Consider the following 11,738-nt stretch of genomic DNA (forward strand, 5'->3'; position numbering starts at 1 on the left):
GCTGAGCTGTCTGAGTTGATCAGTAGGGACTGTGCCCCTTGCTCTGATTCAGTGACACTTTGGGGATATTTTTCCCCATGGATTTGTCACTGTGCCTTACCCAGTGATGTGAGGGTGAGTGCTGCCAATTATTCCACCAAGGGGAGTGAGATGTTCATGCCTCAGCCTTCAAAGGGTGCCCAGGGGTGAAGCAAGAGGACAGCAGCTGAAAGATGGGGAAATGAGGAGTGCTGAAATGATGGGAATAAAAACTTATCTGTCATTTTCTAAAGAAATCTTTTTAATATTTTTTAAATATGATAAAAGGTGGAAGTGAAAGGAAGAAGGAAGTTGCTGGTGCTGAGGCAGAACATAACTTCCCTGGGGAAGTGCTGGCCAAGGGGCAGAGAGCTCCCATGGGCCCAGCTGGGTGGGAACCTGAGGGATGTCCCAGCCAAGGGCTGTGGTGTGATGGAGGAGCTGGAACCCCCATGGGTACCCCTCCCCTCCCAGAGCTGCAGGAGCCTTCAGAGAACATCACTGAGGGAAGGGGAGAAGCAAAGCCTGATTCAGAAACTGCTGAGTGAGGGTGGCCTTGGGATGAGCAGCATTTGGGATGGGCCTTCAGTGACACACAGCTCTGGGGTGCTCAGCACAGAGCCATACTCCACCAGGGGTTTGGTCTCTCCCTCTTGTCAGAGCATTTCCTCATCAAACCCAGCCTGTGGTTGAACGTCACCATGACCTTGAACCACGTCTGTGCTCCACGGGAACTCCCTTCAGGACTGGGGCAAAACCAGCAAACTGAGACCACATAAGAGTCTTTTGGAGGAGATTCTTGCTGTCCCCTCCTTAAGAGTCAACAGTGTTTTTCGAATGAAAATTTGCAGGGATGTACAGCTGCCCTTGTTTATTTTTTAGAATAATGACTCCTTCATTTGCAGCAGTTCCAGTTGAGCAAAGTAATTAAATGCATGCAGAAATCCATTCAGGAAAAATACAGCTTTTAAGTGTGTGCCCCATGTCCCAAAATGATGCCAGCATGGCCAGGCTGCTGCTCATGGGTCGCTCCTGTGGCAGAGGAGCCCCGGTGCTCTCCAGGGTTGGGGCAGTGAACAGAAAGTGGTGCTCTGAAGGGCTGGAAAAGCAAATGTTGACTGCAAAATGCTGTGTTTTGAGAAGCTTCATGTTGTGGTTTTGCTCATTTACATCTTGAGATATGAACCAGAGGTGCTTTTCTTCTAGATTTTTTTTTTTTTTCTCTCTGGCAGCCTTCTGCAAAGATATTTAAGGCAAGAGGAAAAGCAGTGCTGAGCTTTGTTCCAAGGGGGATCTCACATGCAGTGGAAAACACGTGTTCCCCCGGTGTCAGGGGGATCTGGGAGCTCTGTGTGCTTGGCTGATGAGGGAGGTTTGGAGCTGACCTGCCCCAGTGCTGTGGGGGAGCCAGGCTGGGAGGGCTGCAGGGTGGGCGAAGGCAGCTCTTGCCTCCGTGGGGGAGCAGTGGAAAGGCAAAAGCTTTGCCTGTGTCAAAGGCCAGGCAGAGGCTTGAGTGAAGCCAAGGCAGCTCAGCCAGATGTGCTGACCCCTGGAAGGGGTCACCTGGAGATGGGGGAAGCCACCCATAGGCTGTCACTGGGAAACTGTACTCCTGCTTTTGTGCTGGAGGGAAATTCTTGCTTCTCCATGTGATTTATGAGAAAGTTAACTGGTGTCCCAGGAGGGGCAAAGAGAAAAAACAATGGTGAAAGACAAGCTCAAATGAGCAGTTGGGATCAGAGGCATTCAGCTGTGGCTCAGGCAACTCTTGCATTATTTTGTTTTTCTTTGGAGTCCTTTTTGGAGACACATTTGAGAGATTTTTCAGAAACCTGTAAATTCTCCAAAGAAAAATATTTAGGGGGAGTTTCTTTCCAACAGTGAATGATCCCTTACTGTTTTGTAAGATTTTTATGATCACTTTGCAAAAGCTCATCACTTTTCCTAGGAGAAGTCAGAGGGTAGCAGTGCCTGGTGAACCACATACTGTGCCATGTGAAGGCATCTCCTGCTAAGAGAGAATATTCTAAGGATTTGTTTTCCCCTCCTGGAAAGGAAGGTGACAGGAAGGGTTGGTTTGCTGGATGATGCCATTCATGATGCTGAAGAGCTCTTCCCAGAATTGCCATGGGCTGACCCATGCACATCTGTCCTGCTTCACCTACCCTTGACTTTTCTGCAGCTTTTCATAGGGCTTGGCTGCCTCTGGCTTTTGACCTGTCTGTTCTTTCTCTGTTCAGCATTTCCAAGGGGGCTTCATCTGAATTTGGAAGTCACACATTTCTTTCACATGCAGCTTGTGCATCAAGCCCTATTAGCTGGCAAATGCCAAACTCATTCTATTTTAATTGCTCCTCCTGGGAGAAGAATCAAGTTCTCCTGTTTGGAAAATCATTGTGCAGAAGCTGAAGGCTGTCTCAGAGCATTTGTTAAATTTTGCAGAGGCAGGAGGATAAATTCCTGGATTTCAGGATTTCTGCCAGTGCTGCTGCATAGTCTTCCAGCTTTCTCCCTTTGTTTCAAAGTTTGCAATTGGGATAAATAACCTTTCTCAGGAACCTTTAGGTGGAGATCCCAGATAATCCCCAAGTATTACAATACTATCTTTGTACATGTAGCACTTGGGAAGTTACCAACCTCCACCAGGGAAGAGCCAGAGGATTGCTCTGTAGGAAGATCAAGTATCATGATGAGCATGACAGCAGTCATGAATTTATAATTAGGGCTGGTTTTATAACAGTGACCTGAGGATACATCCATTGGCTGTAAATTCACTAATCCCATGCTCAGCACAAGTGTGTGTCCCCTACCAATGTGTTTGGGCACCACACACGCTCAGGTGGTGATGTGGCTTCCAGCTTGGAGCTGGCATCTCAAAGTTCAGGATGTGTGGCTGGACCAAGCCTGGCTCCACCTGGTCCTCATCATAACCAGGCAACAGATCCTCACCCTTCTTATCACCCAGAACACAAAGTTTGCAGACAGAAATATTGACAGGCTTGTCCCTGGTGATGGTAGATCCATCGTGGCCTGCTGGGAGCTGTCCCTGCCCATGGCAGGGGGTTTGGAACTGCATGATCTTTCAGGTCCTTTCTAACCCAAACCATTGTGTGACTCTGTGATTCCTGCCCTGGAAGCTGGAGGGAGCAGATTTTGCAGTCGTGGCTCATGTGAATGGCAGGGACACCCCCACCACTGCCCGCGGACGTGCCTGGCACCAGGGAGGGACTGGAGCAGCAAAAGTGGCTGGTTCCTTTCTGTAGCTCGGAACTAAAGAGCAGGAAAAGTGGAATAAACAAAGCCAAGCTGCAGGGCAGTCACGCAAGGCAAGGGGAACTGAGGAGCATCAGCAGAAAGTGCTCCAGGACAGCAGCATCTGGAGCACTTGAGGCTCAGGAAATGCTGCTCTTTAAGGAGCTCTGGTGCTGCTGTGTAGGACAGGAAACAGGCTGGGGCTGAGGCTGTGCCACTCTGCCTTTTATTAGCTCAGCATATTTTGCCTCTTTTTACGTAACACCAGCAAATGAGGAACTTAAAATCACTTCTCCCATAAAAGTTTTTTTTACTGCAGAATTATTTTATGGACTTTCTTCTTCTGGGCTGCCTCTGCCTTACATTCCTAAAATAAGCTAGGTAAACTGTAATAAAATGACCTGTGCTCTAAAGCTTTCTGAAGCTACAGAGGCTTTGAGTTAAGGACCCAAAAGATGGGGCAGTGATCAGGATCAGCACTGATCTGTGAGCCACAGTGGGATGGCCTGGACCACTGCCTGTGCTGTAGAGCTCCTGGTGCAGACCTGGGAGATGCCCTCCACCTGCAGACAGGGCAGGAATGATGCTCATTCACACCTGATGCCTGGGCTTGGCCATGGGAAGCTCTGCTTGCCACGAGGCCCCAGCTGGCCCGGGCTATGTGGCTGGTGTCACTGGGACACAGTGCAGAGGCTCTGGGCTGCCCTGGGGTAGGTGTAGCAGCAGGGAGGTGACAACCAGAGCAGAGGGGAAAGCAGCTCACTGTCACGTGTGTCCCCTCCACCTGCCTCTCCTCTGAGTGACCTCCCCCTTGCTCAGCACCTTGGCAGTAAAAAAGGAGCTGCTCTTTCAGGTTAGTGGTTTCTGAGGCAACACCACTGACTGTTTTTTGGGTTTGCTGAGTCCCAGAGTGAGCTGGCTCACTGGGGAGCCACGTTCTCCCTCTGCCCAGCACAGAGCACTGGGGCAGCCAGGGTTGAAAGTGTGTCCATGCAGGATTCTGTGCATCAACTGCACAAAAAAACCCTTCTGAGTCCAAGGAGATGTTGAGGTGTTTGGAGGCTTTATTTTGTTAAGGACCAGATCAGTTCAGATCATACTGGAGGCTGTTTAAAAAAGATGAGATGAAATTTGAAGGGAGGTGGTGGCTGCCTAACCTGCCTTTCCTTCTGCAGAGCTGAAAGCTTCAGAAAGCCGTGGCCAGAGCTGCCAGGGAAATCAAAGGCTTGTCTTCATCTGGGCTCTTCCTTCTGCCCTCCCCCCTGCCTTGCTGATGTTTAGCTCATATTACTGAAAATTGGGGGAGACTGAAGTTGGTGTGCCAGGGAGAGGATGACACCAGGGTGGTGTGCCAGGGAGAGGATGGCACTGGGATGGCTGGGAGGGCTGCTTGGCTTGAAGAAGTTTCTGCACTGCACAACCTGGGGATGCCTGAGGGCACTGGGGGAGGGAAGCACAGTGAGCAATGCTCAGAGTAGGTGGTCCCAGGCCTGCTGACCAAATGTTCCTCCTGAGCTACTACATTTGGACACCACAGGCAAGTGATTTCACTTTCCTGTTTGAAAACAGACCCCCTGAAGTCGGGCTGCTGGCTGCTAACACTCTCCTTGCAGAGCACACAGCTCAGCCAGCAGCAGCCCCTCTCCTCCCAGGGGTCACCTCGGTGCTGCCTGGGACTGAGGGGCTGCACAGCCCCATCACTCACTGCTTAATTGCAACCAGATTGCCCTAGAAATGTCTGCTGAAATATTTATAAATATTATAGCCAGCAGCTGCTGATGCCAAACAGGAAATTTTAAGCTGAACAAACTTTTCCACGTTTCTAAGTGGGGAAAGTAAACTGTTGCTAAGATCAGTATTTAAAAAAAAGAAAAAAAAAAGTCTAAATAGCAACAGGCTTCCAGTGTTCCATATCCTGAGGGAAGTTCATGATTTCTTGAAGTCTTGGTTCTTTCAGCCAGGCCATTTTCTATCTGCATGTAAGCAGTGTGTGTCTGCACAGTGATAGAGGAGGTGGCTTTAAAGAAGAAAATTAGGTTATTTCTCAACACAGATGTGGTTAATGTAATTTCAAGGGAAAAAAATAAGAATACACCACTTAAAACCAATGGGCCAGGGATCAGGCTGGTGGGGGCAGTGGCCACCTGAGGGAATGGAGCCCTGTTTTATTTTGCACTTCATGTTTTGTGCTTTCTCCTCTTTCCCCCTTCTTCAGTTCTTTTCTAGGAGTTTCTTATTCTGCTCATTCAGTACTTGGTATTGGAACAATACTTTTGAGTACTAAAACATGGAAAAAATGTAGCACTAAATCTACCTGGAATTAGGTATTTTAAACAACTTCTGCCATTCATGAATTCATTGAACACAACTTCAGGCAAAAAGCATTATTGGGCTTTTAAAAACTGATTCATGTCATTTCCTAGTCAATGATATTGAAATAGAGATGGAATAAAGCAAAGATCCTCAGTGCACAAATAAAATCTGAAATTGTATTCTTTGAACATCTTCAAAATGAGGCGCAGATCAAAAACTTTGAGTCTTTTGAAGAATAAATTATCAAAATAACTCAGATGATACCATTCCCACAATTACCTCCATATACAGATATTTTTCATCTCTTTTTTCCAATTTAATTCTGTTCTCTCTAGTACCTAAGTGGAAAGAGAAGAACTCTCTGATGCTGAGAATTTGTTTGTTTGGTTTTAACTTCTGGCTGTTGGTAGCAAATCCTTATCCACTTTCTCTTTGTGAGTTAATTTTCTTTGAAGGAGGTCAGTGGTGCATGGTGAGCTGTAGAGTGCACAGACTGAATTGCATTGCACCCTCTGGGTGGGTTTTGATGAGCAGAATCCATCTTAAGAGGCGAAAAGATTGTCCAAGGAAATGAAGTTTTGAGAAATCTTGTAAATTTTAGAGACTAATGGCAGTAAGATCTCAGGAAGCTTTTATTGCAGTTTAAAGTGTGGAGTTCAGCAGGAAATTTATTCATAGCTTTTCTACTTGAATTGATCTGTTTTAATTCTGGGTGGGAAATGAAGCACCCAGGGGCAGCCCTGTGAGCAGTGGAGTTTATTGTGAAGCTGTGATAAAGGAGGGTCTCAGCCTGGTGTGGGATGAAGGGGAGGGATGCTGGTGAGCAGTCAGAGACACTGCAGGTGCTCAGAGGTCCCTGCCAGCTTCCTTGGCAATGTGGTGAGCTGCACTGCCAGCTCACTATCCAGAAATTCATGGTGTGGGAAAACTGCAGGAGTTGTATCTCCAAAATCCCACTTTCCTTTCACCTTTGTGGTTTGGTCTCCTCACGTGGTACCCAAGCACCCTGGGAGATGCACAAAGGGCCAAAGGAAGGGCTCAGTCTCCATCCTTCCAGGGAGGAGGTCCTGGCAGAAATCCTGTCTGTTCTGTCCCCATGCAGGACAGAAAACTTCTCACTGCCCTTCCTTTTAAACACTGCCACTCCAGACAATATGTAGGAAACAAAGTGGATTTTTTCATCAGCAGGAGAAGTGAGGACTTTTGGATCTTATCCCCATAAATGTTCTCAGTCACAAGGTTTTTTAACAGGATACCTTGCTAGTTCTTTGTCAGCACAGAGCCAATCCTCAAGCTCCCTTGAATGCTGCATCTCTCAGTGCACAGGCTTGCCAAGCTGTAGTCTGTCATGCCTGAGTGACTTTTCCCTCAGGAATTGTCCTGCTGTGGAATGTATCCATTTTAGACCTTAAACCACCTGCACCAGCTCTCAAATCCTGGCTCAGCAGCTCCCTGTATCTGCAGTACCCTCCTGCCAGACCCTTTAAAGTGTCACTGGGTTTTCCTTTCCCTCCTTGACAGGACCAGGATCCCCAGGGCCAGGACAGGCATGATGGAGCATGAGTCACGAGTTCTCCATGTTTTGGCACTGGGAACAAGTTCCTGAGTCTAATTCAAACCAGACAGTGCAAAAGAAATGTGGCTTTGAGCCTCTGCAGATGTGTAGGCAGTCAGAAGGGGCATCTCTTGGCAAAGGGAAATGTTTTGTCTCTTTCCTAGTTAATACTTAACCAGGAATTAACTGGGAGTTAAGCATTAGGAGCCCCCAAAGAAACCAGGAGCACCCAGTGTCACCAATTGAGGCTGAAAAAGCAGTCAAGGCATTTTCCCTGCCCTTGGGTAAGTTGTAAGTGCCTGAGCTCTTTGATGTACTGCTACAGATCTAACAGTGTCAGTCTGGGCTCTCAGCTGGCTGCTCTTCCTCACCTACCTTCCCTCCAGGTATGGCTTTTCATAATCCTTCCCAGTGGCTTTACCCAAGGGCTGGTCAAAGCCTTGATGTGGATCTTGCACACGAAAACAAGGAAACTCAGAGCTGAGCTTGGCTCGGTGCTGCTGTGCATCAGCACTGCTGGAACAGCCCCAGCCTGGCCTGTGACTTGTGACTCCTGCTCTGACAGCAGCTTTTGTCTGCTGTCCTGTGACTCTTGCTCAGGTTCTCCATGGTCAGTGCCTTCCTGTCTGCCTTGTGTGGCTGTGAGACAACTCCTGGTCTGGTCCCTCCCTGCTCCAGGGTGCTGGAAGGATCACAGAAGAATTTGGGCTGGAAGAAACCTTTGAAGATCACCCAGTGCAAGCCCTGTGCTGCAGCAGCTCAGCCCTGGAAGTGCTTTGGCTACTGTTGTCAGACCAGCAAATCACAGAATGATTTGGGTTGGGAGAGACCTTAAAGATCACCTGGTTGCAACTCCCTTGGGCATCTTCCCCTACAGCAGGCTGCTCACAGCCTGTCCAAGCTGCCCTTGAATGCCTCCAGGGATGGGGCATCCACAGCTTCCCTGGGCAATCTGCCCCTCCACTCAAACAAACTTTAGGTAAACAGACCCATAATCTGTGCACAGATAACAGACTCATAACCTGTATAGATAATAACTGTATAGATAATAAACTGTATCTGTATAACTGTACAGATAATAAACACATAACCTGTGTATAACTGTATATAACTGTACAGATAATAGACAAATAACCTGTGTATAACTGTACAGATAACAGACAGATAACCTGTATATAACTGTACAGACAATAGACACATAACCTGTATAAAACTGTATATAACTGTACAGATAACAGACACATAATCTGTATATAACTGTACAGATAATAGACACATGACCTGTATATAACTGTACAGATAATAGACACATGACCTGTATATACTGTACAGATAATAGACACATACCTGTATATAACTGTACAGATAACTAGACAGATACAGACATACTGTATATAACTGTACAGATAATAGACACATGAACTGTATATAACTGTACAGATAATAGACACATAACCTGTATATAACTGTACAGATAAAGACACATAACTGTATATAACTGTATATAAACTGTACGATAACTGACAGATAATGACACTGACTGTATATAACTGTATATAACTGTACAGATAACAGACAAATAATCTGTATATAACTGTACAGATAATAGACACATGACCTGTATATAACTGTACAGACAATAGACACATAACCTGTATATAACTGTACAGATAATAGACATATAACCTGTATATAATGCAGTACTGTAATACCACTGCTGCCTCTGGCAGCTCCATCCATGTACACAAGGCACGTTCACATTAGTGTGGCCTTTCAAAACATGGCACAAGATCTCTTTGGGAATGATTCCCCATCCTTCTGCATCCATGTGCTGATGGGATGCAGACATCTATAAAGGCTTGTTCTTGTTCTCCAGGGGCTGCAATTGCTGCTAGCTCAGTCTGGCAAAGACTCTGGAATTTGTTCTGTGTTTCATCTGTTGGATTTTAATGAGGATTTTTTTCCTCCATCACTCTACATTTTGCACAGACAGATGCCTTGCATTTTATGAGCCTTATGTAGAAAACCTACCACGAGTGTAAGGTTGTAGTGTAATGATGTTTACTCTAATCTCCATCCACATTCTTCTGGTTCCAGTAATTTGTTTCTGGAGAATAGATATCCATGTCTCTGGCAGTTAGATATGTCCCAACTGTGTCACACCATTACTGTAGCAGCAGAACTGCTGTCACTTGCAGCAAGCCTGTGTTTTTATTTGCTCAAGGGTGACTATAATTGGAACCTCCTGCAGTCACTGAAGCCAGGAGCCTTTTGGCTTTAACACAGTTTGCTGAAAAGGCTAATGCAATTACTTACGTGAACTAATCTGTAAAGGATGTTTTTCTGTTGTCTCTGCCTTAATTGTTTCCAGCTTATGGCATGGAAATGTTATTGGCCCTGGGAGGCCAAGGGAGGAGAAGGGAAAGAAGAAATGTCAGAAGCAAATGGAAGATTTGGATGAATATAGGAGCTACTTGGAGTTTTTCCTGCTACTCCTGGATTCATTAAATCATGGGAATAAAGGTAAAGCTATTTAAGTCACACTTGGTAGAATAGGCCTTGGTCTACCACAGGGCAGCTGAGAACTTCTTGTAGCTGCAAAACTTTCTTAAAACAGGTCATGCTGGTCTCCAGGTGTCTCTTGCTGCTTAGGAGCAGGTCCTCAGCCTCCCTTCTGCTGCTGGTGCAAAGAGCTGGCTCTAGTAAAGGTGTCTGGGATTGCTCTCCCTCAAGAGAGCCACAAACAGGCTGGCCCAGGTGGCTCCTCTGGGATTCTGTGGATTCCCTCAGCTGATCTGCTGCTCTGCATCTCTGGCTGTTTTTCAGGAGAAAAAACTTGCAGAGAAGATTTGTCCACTTTCAGCACTTGTACTACTTGAGTAAGAAGGGTCTGTAAGTGGAGCCTGGAGCATTTGAACTCCCCGTTTCTGAAGGGGATGTTGGAAACAGTGTCTGACTCTCCTGTGTCTCTGAAGACTCCAACCAAGCATGTCAGTGCTGAGATCTGAGGGCAGCTGTGCTGAAGAAATGTTCCCAGATCAGAATGACTCATTAGCAGAGGCTGGGCTGAGGCCATGGGATTTTGAGTCCAGCTCCTCTTGTCTTGTCTCCAACAGCCAGGCTGTTCCAGAGGCTGTAAGGAATGGATGACCTTTGCTCATTAACTACCACACGAACATCTCTTCCCAGCAGTAGCCTTCCACATGCTGAATTACTCACTTGACATCTAAATTTTAATGGAAAATGTCTTTTTAATACTGAAAGCTATTCCCTTCTCTTGTTCATGTCCAAACTGTAGCCTTTTGGATAAGCTTCTGGCTGGTTTCTCCAAAGCAAGCATCTCCTGCAAAGGGTGAGCAGCTAATGGAAAGAGAATGTTCTTTTGAAGCACTTGGAAAAGGAGGTCAGAAAGGGCTGCACACAAAAGTGAAAATTTTAATGACAGAAACTGGAGTTTCTCCTTGGAAATGCCTATTGCTTTGCACTGGCTGTTCTTTCCAGACATTGAAGTGTCTCCTACAGGAGCAGGGCAGGGGAGGCAGCTGTTGCAGAATGTTTCTTGTCACGGTGTTTTGCACATTTTTATGTTGTTTTCCTGGGATGGTCTCTCATGCTACCTGTTCCTCTTTTCTGTTCTGAAAATGAAAACAACTTGCTGTCTCAATGCTCACAGCCCAGTGCCATCAAAAATGGCAGTTTTGCTAAAGAAAATTCAAGCAAGTTCTTTGCCTGTTTACATAGGGTTCCTTCAAGCATGTCAAGCATTACTATTGTGGAAAGAGCACAGCAGATTTAATATATTCAGACTGTATATTGACTGCCTAGGGATTTCAGAAAACCTTTCCTTAAATTTATTGCTGTTTCAAGCTTTCATTTTGTCTACAATATTTTGTGTCCAGGGTTTTCCTTTGCAGCCAGCTCACCATCCACAAAGTTGTTTTAGACATGCTACTGTACTGTGATCCACTTTAACCAACTATTAACCAAAGTTCCACAGCAAGAAGTGCCTTTGCTTTGCCTTGTAGAATCAGGACTGATTTCACTGAGCCTCTGCCCAAGAGCTGTCAGTTCCCTCCCTTCAGATGTGGCTAATTTTTAGTTAGAAAAATAAATTGAATAGTAATTCTTGCTCAAAACCAGGGTAGTGCCACTAGGTACCAAACCCATTAGGACTCCTGGCTATTGCTCTTTTTTCTTGGCTATTGCCATTTTTTTCCTTGGTTGTAGTCAACATGTTAAATTCTAAGCATGACCCTAAGTTCTTGAAGAAAGCATTTAAGTCTGATTTTATTCACAAAATATTTTGTTTCTATTGCAACCAAAAAGCTCAGGTCTTTGCCTGGGCCCTGTGGTTTTCAAAGACTGTGGCTCTCTGTGTGGCTGTGTTATTCCACTATGCAATCTGGGATGCTGGTGCAGATGGAGAGCCAGGCAAGGGCCATGCACCCACCAGCTGGCTCCTGATTTAACATTTCCAGCAATCACTGGTGGTGATGTTGAGGCACACTGGAGCCTCAGTCTCTCTGGGGCTGAACTGTTCTGGAGTCAGCACTGGCAGTCTCATCAAGAAATCATTCAAAAATCAACTACAAATCTCAAG

Source organism: Serinus canaria, chromosome 13 (assembly GCF_022539315.1).
Source record: "Serinus canaria isolate serCan28SL12 chromosome 13, serCan2020, whole genome shotgun sequence".
In the NCBI taxonomy this organism is placed as follows: Eukaryota; Metazoa; Chordata; class Aves; order Passeriformes; family Fringillidae; genus Serinus; species Serinus canaria.